Source organism: Cuculus canorus, chromosome 3 (assembly GCF_017976375.1).
Source record: "Cuculus canorus isolate bCucCan1 chromosome 3, bCucCan1.pri, whole genome shotgun sequence".
Classification (NCBI taxonomy): Eukaryota; Metazoa; Chordata; class Aves; order Cuculiformes; family Cuculidae; genus Cuculus; species Cuculus canorus.
The window spans coordinates 46,852,693-46,873,187 of record NC_071403.1 but is presented as its reverse complement, the minus strand read 5'-3'; the positions used below and the strand labels follow the sequence as shown (position 1 = coordinate 46,873,187).

At 40.9% G+C, this 20,495-nt stretch overlaps 1 protein-coding gene across 4 annotated transcripts in view; it reads left to right on the top strand.

Moving 5' to 3' along the window:
- Positions 1–20,495, top strand: part of HIVEP2 (HIVEP zinc finger 2) — a 138,768-nt gene that overhangs the window by 60,113 nt on the left and 58,160 nt on the right. For 2 of the 4 annotated variants that reach the window (XM_054064070.1, XM_054064071.1), the window contains one exon: positions 2,404–2,465. The exons of the other annotated variants lie outside the window; for them this stretch is intronic. The gene's annotated coding sequence lies outside the window, so the exon portion shown is untranslated. The remainder of the gene's footprint in view (positions 1–2,403; positions 2,466–20,495) is intronic. 4 annotated transcript variants of the gene reach the window in all.

Below are 20,495 nucleotides of genomic sequence, written 5' to 3'. Positions count from 1 at the left end.
TGTGCCAGCATCAGTTGCCTCAGCAGAACTGAAGGCAAGGGAAAGCAGCACCAGTCTGTTCTTTCCTTGCTTTTACACGCAGTAAGATGTGACAAACTGGATTGAGATACAGCCTGAACTGTTCTTGTGAAGCGTATAAAAAAATGCACTGAAACATGGACTCAAAGGTCAGAATTGTTCCGTTTTCTGTAAGGAATTCCCAGGGCAGCTGTTAACACTCTTGTATCTTTTAAGGCTAATCTTTAATAGCATACACTTATATGCAATATGAAATATATACTATTACTGTGGCTGTGATGAGGTGTGGTTTGTTCTTCTCTAATGACAGAAAGGACATTTTGTGTTAGCAAGAGTGAGATAATTAAAGAGGTTGACAATAAAAAAGCCACTGTGTTTGCAGAGGGTAGCAAATGCCAATTAGAGAAATGGCGCTTTATGTGTACGAGGGGTTATTACTGCACAAGCACTTGTACAATTACATGCTGGGTCAGAAGGGCGAGTTTCCTTCACTTCACAGCCATTATTTTAAAGCAAACAAAACTATCAGACACACAAATTTCAGGTGTTGCGGAAGGGGAATATTAAACTAACGAGGTTTGAAAATGCAGGCTAAAGAGAAAAAGAGTCAATGTAACAAGCCTGGATGTTGTGGGAGGTGATTTTTACCATGTTTGCACTATGTGCCTTAGAAATACCATCTCTATGTCATGAATAAGTGAATGCTTCCTTCTACCACTTAAAGTTAATATACTGTTATGTTGTTCTGATTGTTGAAACTGGGAAGAAAATATACATTTCTTTTAGTTAGCTTCTTTGATATTGAAATGCTGGTCATCTACGTGCCTTTGTAAATGAATTTGTGTACTTTGTTTTGTTGTTGCACCAGTGGTCTGGTATCACCAACACCTCTTGCGTGGATCTGACTGACTTCAGTAACTGGAATACAAGGCAGTTCTGCATGTAACCTGGTGCAAGACATGGCCTTAAGTGTTTAATTCCTGCACCTGTTTGTAGGTGGTCTACTTGGTATTCTGTTTTGCATGTTTTACCCGAGGCATTACTAGATTCAAATCTAGAGAGGCAGAAGGCTCTGCGGATGTTGTGGCTATCTTGGGTGTGTGCAGAATTTCTGTGCTCTGTGTGGATACATGAAATTTGCTTTAAAGCTATCAGGTTTGTCTTCCTGTCCAACGTGGTCGCAATTAGTGCTTGTGCTGCCTTCTCTCCAGGTCATAAGAAAGAGCACCCTTCAGCAGGGACTATGTTCTCATCAGTGGCCTGAACTCTTGTGCTCACTTGACCTCATACCTCTAGGAAGCTCAGCTGGCAAACATAGCACAGATATTTGAGGTAACACCCTCTGGGGTGTGTGGGCTGCCAGTTAGGTTGTCCTGTGTCCATATATGCAGAGGTATTTTCATTGACATGCTCTTTTCACAGGTTTGAAATTGCTGTGGCTTTAAAGTACCAGCTTTCCGTAAAGGGAAATCACCGTGCTTGCCTGAGGATCTGCTCAAAATGTGGTGTCTGCTGGGGCAGCACAGAGTGGCAGAAGTCAAATGGAGAATGCTAGTTTGAAAAAAATTATGAGGTCCCCATCCTTAAATTGGTTTACACAGATGGCTGTCTAGTTTGTTGCTTTGTCCTTGCTTAATAGTAAATGTTTATGGAAAAATGAATTGCTTTGCAGAAGGAGGTCTAAAAGCTCATGCTGTTGTTTCCCTCACTGGAGATCCTCATGTTATTATGGGCATACAAAGATTTGACCTGGAATGGAGATTAATTATGAAGTGCACAGTGAAAAATTAACTGTTTGACTTCTTCCTAAGCTCTGTAGTCATCAAGCTAGAAATGATTTCTCAAAGTGCCAGAGATAAGAGAAGGTTATTCCTGGTTTCACAATGTCCACACTGTTAGGGCTTTGTGCTGTGTGTACTCTGACATCAGCTGATACCTACGCAAGTCAGGTCCAGTTTCTCATCCAAACCACTTCCTGGGGTTTTTTCGGGTAATGGCAGTGATTCAGAAGACACTGCAGTGCCTCAAAAAGCCATTTCTTACATGTCACAGCCAAACTGTGTGACTGGGAAGAAATCAGATTCTTAGGGAAGAGTTTTAGTCTTAAAAATAGCCACTTTTTTTGTTTGTTCTGCATTCATTTTTAGATGTGCATTGCTTGGTGTATGTCCTACTGATCTGTTGGTAGACTTTTGGTATTGTGGTATTGTGAAAGGAGTATGTACGTGTGTGGATAAAGCAGGAGCCTGAGACTAGCTTCCAGACACGGATGCTGATTTTGCATCCAAAGTTGTTCGTACCTGGCAACTCATCCCAAGAAATAGTCAGGATTAAGACTTTTTTAAGGGAATCAAGTCTAAATAATGGTACTCTGCACTTTTGCAGGACTGTCTACTTAAGAAGCTGAGATTGAGTTAGAAACATTGATGAAGCCTCTGTTCTGTGAGGTGGGTATGTGTTTTTGTTACTGTTTTGAAAAAGCATAGAAAATTCATACCATTTGCTGAAGTCCAGGCACAAAGCACAAAGCACAAAGCTTAAGAGCCGTGAATAGAGTCCAGAAGTTTTCTGCTGTGGCACATGTTCTGAACAATACTTACAAATAAGATCTTTTGCCCTCCTCTGGAAGGAAGTGATGAGTTTTTGCATTCTGTTAGTGTTTGAAGTGGCTCTTTAAATTTTTTATTTTGACTAATGGAATAAGTGACTCTTGCAGATACTTTTGCTCTGCTGTCCTCCTGCTATTGCTGTGTGGTGACCTTAGATCACAGTTTAGGGAGATAACAGTATGAGATAGGGGAGTCAGTGGAAAACAAATGCGTCCGCTGGATCCAGGCCAAACATAATCTGGGGTTCAGAAATATTCACTGTGTTTCATTACTTTTTTTATTTTCGCATTTTGTCATGGTGAGATGCACCAGCAATCTTTTAATAAATCCCCTTTCGTGTTGAGACTTGCAGCTCAGGTTTGTAGACCCATGAGAACGGGATAATTTGAATAGCTCTGAGAAGTGAAACCAAACATTTGTAGGTGAAGCAACTACAGGGGCAAAACTAGTGAATCCTTGTAATTTTGATAGCCTTTGTCATTACGAGATACTGCATGCAAAACCATCAGTTCCACTTGCTGTCTGCATGAGCAGTTTGGACATGGACCCTCTGTGCTTCTCCTCACCAAGCTGGTCATCCACCCCTGCTTGAGTGATCTCAGAGGACTTGTTTCGGGCAGTAGCCTGCAGAAACTTCCTCTTGGGTTCTAGTGTATTTACACCAGTTTCCCTTTTGGCTTTGGGAGATAAACCCAGCGAGTGGGCTTCTGCCTACTGCTTCGTGCTGATGGGATCCTGGACTTGCTGGGGCAAGTCAGGATTGGAATGTGTCTCTTAAAAGATTTGGGTTTTTCTTTAAACAGGTCCTTGCCTTTAAAAGCTTTTTTTTGAATAAATTACTCTGACAGTAGAGTACCAGAATAGATACTGATAAAATGTGAATTTATGCATGCCAACATTTATCTCTTTTGTGTCTATTCACAAATACATACCAAAAAATGAATCTAGCTCCATATGTCTCCCAATCTCTTCCCTCCCCAAGCTATCAACTTCTCCTTACCTGGATGAATAAAAGGGAGCAGAGTGCTGGGCCACGAGCTGAAGGTGGGTGTAGCAGAGAAGTTATATTCAAAGTGTCTGGGACATCACTGTGGCTCCTCAAGTGCCCCTCAGTTCAGTGGGAAAATGCATTAGAAACATGACACAGTTTGCTGCCAGTCTTAGCTTCACACTCTAAAGAGGAATGAAAATATTCAGAGGGCAAGTTAATATGTGCAGATTTGCTTTCTGGGTGATAGAGGCTGTGCAAATGCTCTTATTGCTTTAGAAGCTTTTTGGTACACATTATACCTATTAATTAAAGTAACTTATTTTTTAATTTGAATTTTACACTTGGTCGACTTTGAGATGACAGACCTGCTTGTCATCTGTTCAACAGGGCTATAAGAAAGTTGAGATACCTCCACCCCAAGACCCTCCATTTTCTGAACATAAGCACCATTTATTTTGCTCAGTTCTGAAGCATTTAAGTTCAAAATCTGTGGTGAAATTTGTAATACATCATTTGACTGAAATTATGCAAATCCATTGCTGTAGCGTAAAATGCTGTAAGATCTTTAGGAAGGAAGCTGCCTGTTTCTTCTGCCTTAGCATGCCTGGAGGCGGAAGGTGCAGGTTTCCCACACTGCTGCAATGTATGTGGTGGGATGGCACAGCTTGCTGCTTCACTGCCTACATTGCATTGCCGGAAAACCCACGCCAGTTGCTTCAATGCTTTCATGTGAACGAACCCCTCAAGGTCACCAAAACGGGCAAGTTAGGAGCCAGTGGTGTTGCCACTAGTCAAGGTTCCATTATTATAGTGTTACCTCGGCTTCTGGGTTTACCTCTGCTCCTGGGGCCATGTACGTAGGCAGTTAAGTGATCTTCTGTTGGTGTTGCTCCAGTCAACTGGTAAGGGGCACAGCTGATTTGGAGGTTTCTTTGGAGATTCCTTTCTGCCACTGCCTTTAGAAACCAGACATGACAGGCTTTCTGTCCTGTTAAAGCATCAAGTTATATTGTCAAACTCAGAGAATTTAGATCAAGTTTTAAAGATATGTAGGGGTACAAACAGAGCTAAGGAGGAACAGATGACAAAATTAATTGGAAGACCATTTAAACAGCAGAAGGTTTTGATTTACTTTACCTCTAAACTGGGACAAACCCTTGAAAAGTCTTATGCAGTAAGATAGGGTTTTTTTTCAGAATAATTTAAATGTTGCTTCAGTTTTACTTTGCATAGAGATATTTTGATGGTCTGAAGGTATTCCAACGCAACTCATATGTCTCATTGAAGTATAATTCACTGGGTAGCAAAACACTGCTGTTAAACTGCTAATATTGAAATATATCTTGTTATATCACAAGGTGTATTACTTTTATTATTCTTCCTTTAAACCAAGGACAATATTTTTATTTTTATGGAACTTTCCACTTCTATTAAATGAGTATGTTTTCCTTTCAGGAAACCTTTTCAGTATGAAAAGTTTGGATGAGTTACACAGCTGTACAATTTTTTTTCAATTTTTACTATACAGTTTCAATTTTTAAAATGAGTGAAATGTGCCTTCTTTTATTGTGCATAGACCCCATAAATCCCTAGAATTAGATATTTATGACTGCATAGGATTTCAGCACAGATAGGGCTGACTTTTCAATTCTGTGAGAATGTTTACAGTTGAACGGTCTCAGGAATAAAACCACAGCTTTGTTACGTGTACATTTTGCGAATATAGAATTTGCACACACTGTGAACCGTGAACCAAAAGGTTTAGATTTAGCCAGCAGAGAGGAAGGAATTTGTCTGCTTTACAGCAAAAGGAAGTATTTGCTGTGTTATTGTAGTACATGGCCTTTTGCCATCTTTGATAAAGTATTTAAGGGTTGTGCACCCAAAGTCTGCTGCCCTCTTGACCCATCATCCATCACCAGCTGTAGATGAGGTAAATGAGATGAAGCTCCATAGGAGAGCCATTGTTTCAGCCCTGCGCAGCTCCTCCAAGAACGGAAGCTGCAGACAAAGCAGCTCCCTGTGATTCACAGTACTGCTCAGCCTCCTGGCGTTTTCTCTTTCACCTATACCTTTTCTGGCCCTGTTCTGTGCTAGCTGAGGTGGACAGACACGTGAAGAAGCTGTGGGATTGATCTGCTTTCCACTCAGCTTCACTGGGCATGAATGAGATGAACGTCTGATGGTTTTTTTCTGTATTAAAAAAGAAAAGCAGTGACAGTTATCACAGCACTGTGCCTTGGTGATATTTTTAAATTTATTTCCCTTTTGACTATTCAACACTGTTGATAGATGATGCTTAAAACACTGAATTGCCCATCATTTTTCTAGTGCACTGTGAATTGCCCAGTCTTTTTTTCCCCCCCCTCTGAAAGCAGTTCTGGTTACAGCGATGCCAGCATCCCCAGTAAGTATGCCAAGACTGTACAGTTATACTTTATACTTCTAAATTAACAGACAGGAGTAGTCACACCAAACCAGATTCAGCTCCCAAATGGGAAAGTGTCTCCTCTAGCCCAGTTTTTAATGACTTTTTTACATGAGAAAATTTCACCAATATAGCGCACAGTGTGATTTAAAACAAATGCTGTCATCTCTTTATGTTGGTGACAGGTAACTTGTAGGAAATAGTGATGATTTCTTTGTTTTCAATGACCATCCAGGAGTTGGAATTGTCTGGACATTTAGGTAGGTTAACTCTTCTCTTAGTATCTTAAATTATTTAAATTTAAAAAGATTATTTTTAGTTTATCAGTTGTACTTTTTTTTTCTGAGCACTGGTTTGAAGTGAAAACCAGGGTCTGGTTCTTGTTTGATGTAGTTCTTTCAACTTTGTGAATTTAGTTGCCATGTACACTCCAGTAAGTGACAGGGGAATGAGTCCTAGATGGCATAACAACAATATCAGAAGAACTAACTTCAATTATTGCAGTAGGTGGTGCTGATGTCATGAAATATTCTCAGACAGATGTATCTGTCTCCTGACTAGGAAGAGTCTGTTCATGAGGTGATGAAGTCTATGGTCTTCGACAATTTGTCTGTGCCACCTGGAATATCATGGCAGATTTCAGCCCCCTGCAAATTTTAACGACAACAGTGTTATGATGAAATGAGGCAGAAGTTTTACCATTTGTTTAAGAGAAGGGAAAGTTTCCTCCAGTTTTTACTAACACTTTACCTAAGAGATGCTGAAATCCATAGCCTAACTTCCCCAACCATGAAGCTGAGTGAGATATGAGACTGCCACAAGAAAAAGTTAAAAGGAGCTTATGCAGGCACTCGGGTAGAAATACACAATTCTCTGTGGTTGTACCAGACACTGTAAATACCATATCTCCCAGTCATTGCAGGTGCTCAGACACTGGAAAGATACGTTAGATGGGTTACTGGAGCTGTTCTCTAGTTCATGGTATTTCTGATTTTCAGTATACTGTACTACCCTATTCCTGTTTATAAATCTTTTAAGTGTGCGCATTAAAAAAGTAATGAAATTGTCATCATAATTTATAGTATGCCTGAAGTCAATCACCTAATTAAACGGGAAGAGTAGAGAGGTAGTAGGTTCATAAGCATTTATTAAGTACTACAGTATTAATTATGCAGGACTTTTGAACCAAGCAAAAGAGGAAAGAATGGAAACACCAATCTAAAACCACTTTCCATTGCTGCCCTTCTCAATTTAATAATATGAGACACACACACATGCATACACCCAGTTGGCAGGACAACACTAATGCTTTCTTTTTGTTAATTTTTAATGAAATTATGATGGAAGATTTTTTTATGACAATCACTTGCAGCATTTTCCTGTAATATTTTTGAAAGAATAATATGTCCCTGTGCAGGGACGTATAAATACATGAGCAGAACTGGAAGATACATTTAGAGTTCTGGTTTGAGGTGGATTGTGCATCACTCTTCAATGTTTCAGGCAGGGAGCAAAGCATGTTTTATGCTGGTCCCAGAAATGAGGCTTGGGGTGCAGTGGAGGTGGGGGCTTGTCCCAAAGAGGAGGCTCTGGACAACACTGAAAGAGCAGTAGGGATGGGTAGGGACACGATGGTCATGACAAGGTGTGTTCTTTCTTTGCAGCCTTTCTCCCACCTCTACCTTTAAAGCATGTCACTTGACTGAAAGCAGAGGGCATGAGCTGCTGGTTCACCCCAGATCAGGAGGAGACTCTGGAAGGCGGTGGGTTAGAGCCTAAGGAATGGGAGTTTTTTTTATTAGTGAGCTTGTGAAACAGGGCTATCTTATGTGTTTGGTTTGTATTTTCCTGCATCAGGTGAACTGCCTCAACACAAGAAGGTGATGAGGATGGCGCAGAAACCTTAAAATTTGGAATTTCTCCTTTTTTCTTAGTTTGTTAGAAAATCAAAACCACTGATAACACACTGAAATAGACATAATAGTCCTCTCTGTTGTTTCTGGGGGCTTTGTTTCAGCCTGAGTGGCTGAAATGAGAATGGTAGACAACAAAACTTATCTTTGAGATAGCAGAGGGGTCTGATCTTGCAGCCCAGGCCTCAAGCTCTGTCTATGCTGAAGCAGCCCATGGGCTTTAGGGGAGAGAGTGAGTGAGCAGGCACATGAGCAGCTGCCAGGAGTGTTTCAGAGGTCTGTGATCTCGTAGTGATCCGTCAGCTTGCATTGAGCAGGGCATTACTGGTGCTTGGCGATACAAATGCAGCGAGTAGGCAAACAACTGTAATAAACTGGGATGAAGACAAATGAGGGTTTTGACCATAATTAAGTGTACACTTTGAAACTGAATTTGATGCTGATGGTAAGGGCTGAACTGAAATCCTGGGAAAGGAACACCTTTGCTTTTTTTCTACAAGAACTTGTAGCAGCCAAAGTCTCTCTCTCAATTAACCAAAAGTGAAGCCTCTAAAAGACCTTTTGATCAGAGGTCTTTAAAAAAGATGACCAAAAAGCCTTTTATATAAATGGACAGGAAGGCGTGTGAGACTTATTTACTTGTACTGCCATTATCAGATTGGTTTAATATATTTGAAACCTGATTGCACAGGTATCAGTTTACCATGGAGTATATTAAATAGGAATTAATTGGCAATACATAATTGCCAATTATGATGCATGAGGGCAACAGCTAAAGTTGGGCCTGACTTATCTGAAAACTGGTGAACCAATTCAATACTTCTTTTTTTTTCTGTAAGAAATGGAGATTGTGTGTTGGAATATAAGTCCCTGCTGAAGGCCATTTCTTTTTACAGTCTGTCTTTAATAGACTGCACTGAACTGACAGCAAAACCAACAGAAAATGAAAGCCTAGACTGAACAGTCAAGAAGATTTACTGTGTGTAGGTTTTTCATTTATACAGAAAACTTTTTGGCCGTGAGCACTGCAGTATTCTGTACCATCTTCTTCCATTCAAGTATGCCTTGCTGGAGGGAGACCTGTGATTACCACTCTTAATCCAATGAAATCAGTAAGAGTCTTGCTACTGTTTCAGAAAAACATAATTGGGATTCCTTTTATAACAAAGATAATGTTTTACCTTGTATGGAGCAAATCAAATTATTGACAGGTCTTCATCCCAGAACTCATAATAACCCTATAATGAGCACAGTCATTATGATTCAGGTTAGCACCGCAACAATATTATGTAAGGAATGTAACTTGACAATTGTCTGGGGAAAAAATAATATATATCTAGAAAAAAAAGAATATATATATATACATAGAAAAAGTAGTGGCCTAACCAAGGTCTCAGATAACATAATACAAGCTGTGTTATATAATTCATTTCATAGTCAATAAGCCTATCTTCTGAGCTGCATATCAGAAAACATAATGCTTGCCTGTTTGCATCAGACTTTACAGCTGTCTCTTTAATCTAGAAATCGCTTGTGCCATGCTATTGTTAAGTGTGTTTCAACTTCTTATGCTGGCAGTAGGCAGAGGCTGTCCCAGCAGCAGTGTCTTCTCTTTGTTGAAACAATGAAAAACTAGAAAACTCAAGCCTTCCTTATATTAATTCTGAAAACAAGTTGGAAGTGTATTATATTTCAGCTTTTTGAAGTGACTGTAGAGTGAGCCATTCAGATACTTTCTGCCAATTTTTTTGATCAAAACAGAGAAAAAAAAAATTCCTCTTCATGAGTGAGAGCTCCTTCTTTACAGCTTTCTTCAAGCATAGATTTTCCTTGTTGAAATGGACTTGATTTATATTACAGGCAAGTAATTGATTGGAAGTTTCAAATTTTCAGATTCTACTTCAGTGCCTTGTCCACTATATAACAACAGTAACCTGAATTAATATTGTATTTTAAATCCATGACTGTGAAAATATATGTGAATCCTCAAGTACTGCAGGTGTTCTATTGCAGATGAAGAACTTGACCACCTGAGTCTGTCTTTAAGGGTTGCTCAGAAATCACTCAGAGGGGTCTTATGTTAATCACTGGCAATTAGGGTGGGTGGGTGTTTGGTAGCACGTGCCTTGCACACACAGTGTGTGACTCCAGGCAGCTCAGCCAAAGATTCTCTCTGTAAGCATGAGCAGGCCACCAGCTTCTCCTCTGCTCCTGCAGCCTCTTCTGTGTTGGGAGCACAGAGGGTCACAGTCATTAATATGTCTCAAGTGAAAAGTGTTACTTAAAAATCGAAGTATGTGATGCTCTTGCCATGACTGCAGCCCAACCAGGCGTATCAGAAGCAGCTTTTAAATTCCGGCTGCTGGAACTTAGTGTGGCTTCAACAGCCTTCAGATGCTCTGTGTAAAGGCTCAGGTAATCTTGCTGCTGATGTGGCTTCACTCCTAGCAGTGCTTAATGGAGGTGACATATGTTTGTGTTTGTGTAGAAGTTCGCTGGAGCTATAGAGCACATCCTGAAGAACAGCAGTATTAAATTCCAGCTGTCTCATTAATGTGCATATTGATCTTGTATCTATGATCTTCTCAAGGTGCTTCTTGGGGGAACGATTTTCAGTTTGGAAGAACAAATGTCACCATAAAGCAGGCAGATGTGCAAAGACGTATTTGTAACTTTAAGCCTCATAAAATAAATTCCTGACTAGGCTTGGTGCAATCTTCAAATCCTCTTCCGCCCACAAAATCAAGATCCAAAAGGTAACCTCAAGAAAGATGGAAAATCCCAAAGTCAAGATGAAAAAGTATTTGAGATAAGAAAGCTAGGGTACATTGAGCCTGGAGAAACCGTTAAGTCAGAGGTTTAACTAGACATATTTATGCAAAAGGGCTGGAAAGAACAGGGCAAGGTATTTTCACATGTTATTCAAGAGAAAAGGGGGGGGAACACGCTGTGGTTAAGTTGCAGTAGGGAATGCTTTGCTAGACTGTTCGATATTGGAAAGGGGTTATTACTATGCAAAATTTAGGTCAGTGGAGCAAACTGCCATGGGAGTCTGTAGAATCAGTCATGGCTAGACTAGATGAGTGTCTGCTGTAGATGACCTAGGGTGACCCATGTAGATGTGGCTTCCTACCTAAATTCTTCTGTGATTTTTGTTCTCTTCAGGTAAAACTCTTGTCAGAGTGACCTGTTCTTCCAGTTAGTATGTGAATTATTACTGCCCTATTGACAAAAAAGCCCTCTGCGCAAAGAATAGCATGTAAGCTTGAAATATGACCAGTATTACTTTGCATGTTACAGCAGATGTAAAATACCAAATAATTATTACATAAACTGAATAGTGTGGTTTTATTTATAAATGATCTTTTGGAATTAGACTATTCTCAAAATATTTTGTTTTCTTCCCTAGAAAAAAATGTTTTTTTCCCATAGAAATGTCTCCATATTTTAAAGATGAGAAATGCTTAAAATTTTAGAGAATATTACTCAAGAGGTGGGATACACTCTGTCCCCTCATGAACTATATTTGCCCTCTTACAAATAGTGCTAGTTCCCAGGGAAGAGCTTAGAGGACCTACAGATCAGTAAGCCAGTGCATTTGTGTGTATGTATGTATGTGCATACCTTTAAGTAATAGTGTGACAGTCTTACTCAATAGTTACTGTAGTCAGTGGAATTTTTAATTGATCCCGGGGCACAGAAGACATGTTTTCTCTATTCAGGGTTACAATTTCTTTCATGACACTATATTGCTTAAAAGCAGGCTCTAGTGTTAAGTAGTTAAAATCAGTGCATGGGAAATTATTTGCTTTTACTAACAGAAGGAGCATAACGTATAGCTAACCACTCATAGTAGGGAAAATCATTTCACTTTGGGCTCAACCCAAGTTCCATTGACTTTTACAGTTCTTGGATCATGTTGCTGTGATGGTCCGCAAATGCACTGGGAACTTTATTGCTCATTGCCAGGACTGGTTGTAATGAAATGATATGAAAAACACTGAAAGATAGGTGCTGAAACTAGGGTCTGCAGTTCAAGGATTTCTTTGACTTGTCAGAGTGAAAGGAAAGGAGTAGCTCCAGCAAAGGTAATTCTGTCTCCGTTTACTTACTCTCGTTAAATCTCATTTGAAACTGCTGTAGTACTGACATTTTAGTAAGTAATCCTTAGAGAAGGGCTGAGAACAGTCAACCTGGACAGTCCAGGGGTTGCTGAGATTCCTGGCACTGCCTCTGCCCTGTAGTCTCAACAGCTGCAAAAAAAATTATTTAAGGCAAACCATTTGAGTAGAAAAAAACCAGTCTCTGACACAGCCTTTTCCTGGGTTCTCCTAATCCTGCTTGACTCCTGTGAAGTAGTCCTGATAGAAAAAGAGCTTGTTTTCTCTGAGTGCTTGCTCCTTATTATTGAAGTGGTTTCTGCTGATCCCGATCCCAAAGGTTATGGAACAGCACAATATCGGTTTGGGATACACCTGGCTGAATTATAATATATCTGTTGTAACTTCCTGATCTCTGGAAACACTCAAGTAGGAATTCAAATAACTCTTCGGAGTTGCAGAATTCAGTAGGTGGTTGCTTTTATTCTTTTTTCTCTAACTTAACCACATTTCTTATCTTCAATTGTGTCAGAGTTTCTGAATGATCATTCAATTCTGAATGAATGATTGTTTGTTGTGCCTTTTCTTCCTCATAAGAAGCCTTTAGCTTGATTTGTTAATTTTCTTAGCAGTGGCATTATGCTTTCCTGGCCCAATTTTTTTTTTTAGCATGTTGACTATGTTACCTGAAAGCTTTTTTAGGTCCTATGCACTTTCTTGGCTCTTTCCCTGGGGCAGTTGGACTTTATACAGTCATTGTGACCTCTCACCATTTTCCTGCTTTTTATTAATTTTTGAGCAGAAGCCCTAATGTAGAATCAAACCTTGATATTTTAAGGAGACAAGTCTCAGTGAAATTGCCACCTTGCAGTCTTTTGCCTGCAGCTGCACTAAAGCTCCGCTGAACGCAGCACAGAGTGCAAAGGTAGCTTGAAACCAGTTTTTCCATTTGTGTTGTTCCTGGGGCAACCGACCAGGCCTTGAAGATACTCCACACTAATAGGAAACAGCCTCAGAAACCAGGTTTAGCTAATCCCTCCCAGGCCTCTTTCTGTCATTTAGTGGCAGGTGAGCGGGCAGACGACTTTTGGGCACAAACATGAATAAATTCAGTGGAGGCTCTGCTCATCTGCACCACCATTTCTGTTTCAAAGGTTAATAATTTTCTTCTTTAAATATATTTCTTTTTAGTGACCTTTCTGGGGATAGTAAAGAAAGGTATTCTAGAGAGAGATCAGTGTAGTACACTGTTTCTGAGCCTTTACTTTGGTCTGACTCTGTTATTGCAGCTGTCACAAAAGGATATCAGGGTGATACTTTGCCCACAACAACGTTCATGAGTCCTGAATTCAGGATAAAATCTGTGTATCTACCCTAAAGTACTGAGTCTTCTGTCAAGTACCACATCATGAATAGTTGTTACTTAGTCCTTTTAAGTTCAGTAGGGCTGCTGGTAGTCTTATTTCTTCAGCTAGTACCGTAGTGATATAGAAATTGAAACTTTTCACATTGTTTTTTTTGTAATTCTGCATCTGTGCTGCAGATCTTGGTAGGCAGGTGTTGCCTGTGCAAGGGGCCACAAAGGTTCAAGATGACATTCTGCCCATGGATCATCACTGCTAACTAGCTGGAAATTACTACACTTGTTGAAAGAGTTGTGTAAGTGCCCTGTTTCTTATCCAGTCAAAGCCATCTGGATTGGCTTTGGCTGGAGATCAGTGGAGGGCTCACATTGACTGAAGTAGGAAATGTGCCACCAGCCAACCAGGAACAAACAGGGGCAGGAGCACCTTCAGCTTCCACAGCTAGAGGAAGAAGAGGGCCTCTGACCATAGGTTTTAGTCAGCAGCGTTTTCCTTTAAATGCAACATGCTGGGGTAGATCAGACAGCTACAAGCTTTTGTGTTGTGTGTTTTCCTACACATGCTGTGGAGAATGATTGAAATTAAAAGGCAAAAGTGTGCCATACCCTGTCTGGTAACTATACTTGCACGAGATTTCCACTGTCTCCCAAAACCTAGCCCTTTTTCTGAGATTATTCTCCAGACTGTTGCCTAAATTTTTCAGAGCTGCAATGTTCTTAGTAATGATTGCGTCAGGACCATCAGTTGTTATTTCCAGGTCCTTAATTTTCTTTTCAGCCTCCTGCCGTTTAAATCCCAAACCTTCAAGCTTCCTGCCCATGGAAACCATAGTAGCCTGGATTAGGTCCAACTTTCCAGAAATATGTACTGCCTGCCTTGTAAAGAAATTAGATAATACTGGGTGGCCAAGGACCACAGCTCTAGACGTTGCCAAATCAAAGGCAGGTAAGCCCTTTTAACAGTGTGAAAGCTGCTTATGAATATGCTGCCAGACTCCTCACTGCTCTTCCTCAAGGGCATGTTAAAGTCACTGCACATTCTCTTATGAAAATCATAGACGACAGCATTAAAATTTTAAAACATGTGGCTGATAGTGACCCTTAGGTCATACCATATAGCGCACCTGGAAAATATCTTTTGACACGGCTCCAGAAAGCAGATCCACAAATTCCCTTAAAATACATCTTAAATCAGCTGTGTTTTTCATCATCTTGGTGAATTTGGTTGTTTTCTTAAAGCTGCACACATAATCCCAGGCACTTGGTTTGGCATAAGTTTTCCCATGCCGCTTTAAGTCATGATCCTTCCTTCTCCATCCAGGGAGAAGGCTATGATTGTAGAAGTTGGTGGCACCAAGTATGCTTCCTCCTTGATGAGGCTCAAGGGAAGGGAACTCAGCAGGGGCGGTAAGCCTTCTTCTCTAGAATGGTGGTGGAGCAGCAGCTGAGCTCAGTCGTAGGTGTGCTGGAGACCTCTTTTGCTTGTGGAAATACTGTAACTATTTAATCAGGGCATGTGTGCTGAGATATTTTATCTCCGCATTTCTGCAAAAGCAAATGAGAACTTGGCAGAGGCCAGGACTTCTCACTCCAGTCAAAGGAAGAACATGCCTTTTTTACAGATCTTTGCTGTAATAGCTGTCTTGGTGAAAGGTGTAAAGAGTCTTGAGCCTTGACTTGATCCCTGACTGACACAAAAGCTCTCACTTAGGACAAACCTTTACGTTTACTGAAATGCTTTTTGCTTGCTGGATGAAGGAAGAGGGATCTCAGGAAAAAGCTGTGCCAGCAAATTATGCAATTTTGCTGGTATGAATGAAGGCTGTGCTAGAAACACGCTGTCGGTACAGTTTGCTAGGACAGCTGTACTAGCAGAGCTATCCTATTCTGGATGCAGCCTTGTCTTCTGTTCCAGTTTGTCATGCATGATTTATCTTTCTGTCACCTCCTCAGGTCCCCAGGCACCTCTCAGCATAAAAAGAAATTAAAACACAATACAGATGAGTCTGCTCTGTATTGGAGTCTTGACCTTTAATATATCAGGTTTTCATACTGTAACTTTCCCAGCAAATAGCCTGTCCTACAAGAACTGAGGTTGCCTTAAGTGATCTGTGGAGGTCCCACCTCAGCCATGCTTCAGTTTTATTTGCTTCTACCTACAAACTCTCAAGCTGCCTGAAGTGCCTTTGGGAGGAGATAAGGTTTTCAGATTGCCTGGGAGGTCATAACCACGAACTCCAGCAGTCCAATGAGGGAAAAAAATTATCATTAAAAAGACAAAACAGCCTGGCAAACCAAGTGTCAGAGGGTTGTTTAGTGTTTTGTCCTGTAATACCAGTCTCATTTGCTTGCTTCCCACCCCCCTCCCGCTTAGTGCTTTCATTACATTTTCCTTCTTTTATTAAAGAAAGTGTTTGCATCTTGCACTCCTCCTGAGCTGACTGGTATGTAGCTCCCGTGGCAGGTTCACAATTAGACTCCTTAGATCAATAAGCCATCTTAGTTGGTTGTTGAGTATACAAGTTTTGAATTGTAAAAATACACAGTTGCGCTTACAATACTGCAGAGGCCAAAACCTGATGTAAATTTTAAGAGGCATCCCAAGAATTGCTCTATATTTCAGTCATAAAGCTTTGCCAGCATTACCTTGTGACCAGATCACTGTTTGACAGCGTTTCAGTCTCATGTTTTTCTCTGCAACTATTGAAGGTGGGTTTGTTTCTTTCCCAACAGACAGACAACTGTGTCTTTAAAGAAAGAAAACAACTGTGTCAACAGATGGGAGAGAAAATGCTGTGTCTGAAATAGTGCTAGGAATAAACCATGTTAAAAATAGGTAGTCTTGCCACAAGTGTTTCTTTGGCCAACGTGGAAATCCTTCTCTCCTGTACTAGTGTATATCAGACTGTACTAAAACTTTCCTAGAATACCTGTCAAATTAGTCTGTAAATGGTGCTAGAACAATAACTACCGTTTTCCTGCCTAATTGTAACAGTCGTGCTAGTAAAGGAGAAATGTGCTGCCACAGGAGAGCTCTGAACAACTCCTGTGACTGACCTCTGGCCAGCAGCATCTCAAACAGCTTTTTGCACTTGTGGATATAGTTTTTAATGATGTGACCCTTTATGCACCCCCAACAGTACTAGGACAACTAGGTCACCAAAGGGTGTCAAAATTTTCCCCTTTCTAAGAAGCGTCATTTTCCTCCTCAATATGTAGAGAAATAATTTTCCTGTCCCTCAAACTATCTAGAGAGAACCCAGAGCAGTTTTGCTATTAAGCTGGGTTTTTTTTTAAAAAAGAAAACTACTGCCCTCCCCAAAACAGGAACAGGAGCTGAAACTGTGCTTAAACATGCTTGTTGCTAGCAGAATTACAGCTGCAGTTTAGACGCTGCATTTCTGTGTTCCATCTGTTGTCTCACTTCTTTTTTGCTGTCTATCTCCCTGTTTTCAAATGTCTCTTCTGTGTCTCAGTTTATCCAATTTTCAGGGCTGGCCAGCCATTTCAGCATTATTGCTGTCCTAATGGCTGTAAGGAAAGCAGAGAAGCTTTTCACTAAATGAATTTTTTTTCCACGATACCTCCATGCTTTGGTCGGTTTTTGTTGGTGCTTGGTGCTTCGTGTTGTGTCATCTGGGAAGAGAGATGTTTGCATAATGCATGTTTTGCTGGAGTTATTTAATTTCTGCAAACATTTATACTCTACGGCTCACAGTGCCTTTGGGGCAGGGACAGATTGTAATCTCAAATAGAGAACAAATGAGAGGGTTGACCCCATGCCAGCTGTCTCCGGCAGCCTTGAGGAGCTGAAGAACAGGTAGAGCCTGGCCCTTAGTGCTTCCTTCTCCACATCCACTCCAGCCTTTGGCAGGGGGAGACACCTGGGAGGAAGCAGCCGCAGGGAGCTGAGCATTATTAAGGGCAGCCCCACTGAGTTTGTAATAGATTCCTGGTCTCTGAGTTGCGATGCGAAGGTAGATAAGGCCCGTTTATCGAGGGTAGAGGGAGAAGGGTAAAGGTAGGTGTGCAGTGCAGCTTGTGGGATCTGTGCTTGCCTGGAAATTGTCTGTGTTAAGTTAATGTTGCTTGCAAAGACTGAAGGAAATTTAAAGGAAAAGAAGAGATTCAGAGGACTTTAGAGGCTCCCCAGTTACTTCAGTGCATCAAGGAAAGAGCCACGTTCTGTATCAAAGCTGTGTGTTCGTTCTCTCTCCTCTTTCCTCATTCCCACGGGAGGGAAATGGAAACGGAGGAGTTGAAATGCCCATGATTTTCTGCTCTTCTTCCAGTGGATAAGAAAGCTCCTAGGTTACTCTGTGAAAAAGCTCAGAGAAGCTCATCAGCAATTCTGGATATGTTGGATATCCTATGGTAGCTTCTTAACTCATGTTCTTTTACGTTACCTCCTTCTGCCCCTGTGGTCCCCTGTAGTCTGTGGTTAGCATGTATGCATGTTTGTGTCCAGCCCAAAGATATATCCCATGACTTTTGTAAAAATATTTTTTTTTGCTTAAACCATCTATAGATAACTTAAAAATACTGGTACTTTACATGCATAATTGACATTTAACAGCTGAATAGTAACTTTTTCCAGGATGATGAGCTCTAAAGAAATCAAGGGAAGTTTTGTGCAGCATTCTCAGTTTATGAAAAACCCATATTCAGAAAGATACGTGCTACCTATTCACATTTGACTTGAGCACATGCTTTGCTTTGCTGAATTGGCTTTACTGATTAGAGATGGAATTAAGCATATGCTGAAATGACTTGCTTAGCTGTGACTGAGGTTGCATAATTTGTCTGCTGGAGCTTTCCTGTTTAGTTCAGTGAGAGTAGACTCAGGCTGCAGTGATGGAGAGGTGATGCAGTTGTAATTGGCAGACTGTGTCAATTAAAACTTATTCCCTTTGTACTGTAAAATGAGGGTTTGGTTTCTGATTATTGCCTGTTTCAAATTATGGTTATGTCAAGTCAATATGGTGTCATGGGACAAGTATAGCAAAATATTTTTGCATCGACTATAGGAATATGTAGTTAAAAGCTCTCCTATAGCTCTATCCAGGCTAACTACTTGCTGCTGCACTGCCTCATTTTTCAGACTGTTTAACTCTTGTGTTCGACATAAAAATCATTAAAAAACATTCACTGGCAGCATTGAATAGCATATATTTAGAATGTGAAATAAAGAAAACAGATATTTGTGATGCACCACTAATCTATTAGTAATTTGTTTAACTCCACTCCTCCACACATGCAAAAGAATAGATGTTATTAAAATAAAAATGATTTTTTAAAAATCTGTGTATTTATGGCCTTTTGGGTTTTTTTTCTTTGATGTACTAGCTCATTTTTGAGAGTCAATGATCGCAGAAGGTGAAAAATAGCAAACAAAACTAAGGAGAAGTTCAGGTTAGCTGTGGAGCCAAAAGTGTGATTCAGGAGCTGAAAATATCCCTGCGCTTCATGCATCAAACTCAAACACTGTGCTTTGGCAACACTCTCTGGATTAGAAGCAGAGTTTGAGGTCATTCCTCCTCCAGCCTGCCATGTATGGATAGAGCCCCACGCTCATGACAAATTACTGACTTACTGAGCACACCCCAAGAGAAGAGTGACGTTAGTGGAGAAGGATCTTGCCTCACTGTGGAGAACCAAAGACCCTGCTGCTGCCTTTTTCTTGCCTGCCTTTAGACCTGGAGGAGCAAGCAGCATGGAGCTACTGTGAAGGAGGATGCTTTAAAACAGTCTTTTTCTAGATCTAGCAATAACAAGGGATAGTGAGGTAGAGCACTTGTCTCCTTGCAAAGAAGTCGCACAGCATTGAGCAGAAGTGCTAATAAAGTCTGTGGACAGAGGTGTTTGGTGGCCCATTTAGGTGTTTAAGACAAACGATCATCTGACAGTGATGCTACTTCGTTGTGGCTGTCAACTAGAAACAATGGTAGCATGTCCATGCTGTGCAAGCTGTCTTTGCAACCAGGAGCATAGCGTCAAAGACAGAGCTTAGCTTATATGGTGTAAATCCAGAGTGCCTTGAATGAAGTCTGTGTTTTGACTTAACATCAATCTCGCTGAATTCTTAGTTTTGTTTTATGGAGGGCATTGGCTTAGATTTTGCAGGTAACAACAACCAAAACTTTGTAAACAAACTCAAGTCCTTGCATTATTTCTCGCACTGACAAATTCCTGTTGTTCCTAGGCATCACACTTTTTTCCTGGTGTCCTACATATCCAACTAGCTGCCAACTTCTTAGGGGCAAATCAGCTTTCATCTACTGCTGAGTTTGTCCAGTGTTGCCGCTGTTGCTCTGCCATGGGCTTGAGCTTGCAATGGAGCTTCCGTGGAGATGGAGATAATTTTGACAGCTCAGGTGATTGTCATGGGGTTGTACGACACCCGCTGCATTGCAGCCTGCCTTATTGGCAGCTATGAGTGGCTCTGCCTCTTTTTCATTGTGTATGTGGCTGTATTGTTTTTTCCAGTGCCTAGGTGCCATAGCAGGGTAGTCATTCAAAGATGGAAGGATAGCCAAGGCACTTGATGTAGGAGGTTGCTTGTGGAGATTTTGCTGAAGTCTGTTTGGATCACATAAACTGTGAGCTTCACCTGGAATCCTATCTTGGGCTTGGGTGAGATCTGATGTTTTCACCTTCTCTGCCCACTCTTGGAGGATGGCCAGATGTACTTGCATCTTGCTGCCAGCTGCCTGCACAAACAGCCCTCTTCTCTTGGCAAAAGCAGGCTCGGCAACGTGTGTTGAGCACTGAGGGTTGAGAAATGTGTGTATATGGACACTGTGTCAATGGTCAGCCTGACCATTGTCTAAAAGCATCAAGCCTGGTTAGTGAGGGCGCTGATCTCAGCTGGCAGTGTCTAAACTGTTATTTGCAGTGAGGTTATGGACCTATACTTACGGGGGATGTGCTCCTGCTAATTTAGCTCCTGGCTGAAGTGAAAAAAAAGTAACCCAAAATCATAGTTCCAGTGGTGGCAGAAAAATAAGATCCTGTGCAGAGTGAGCTCTGGGGATAGATGAGATAATGCAGGATGATCCAAAGGAGAAGTTTTG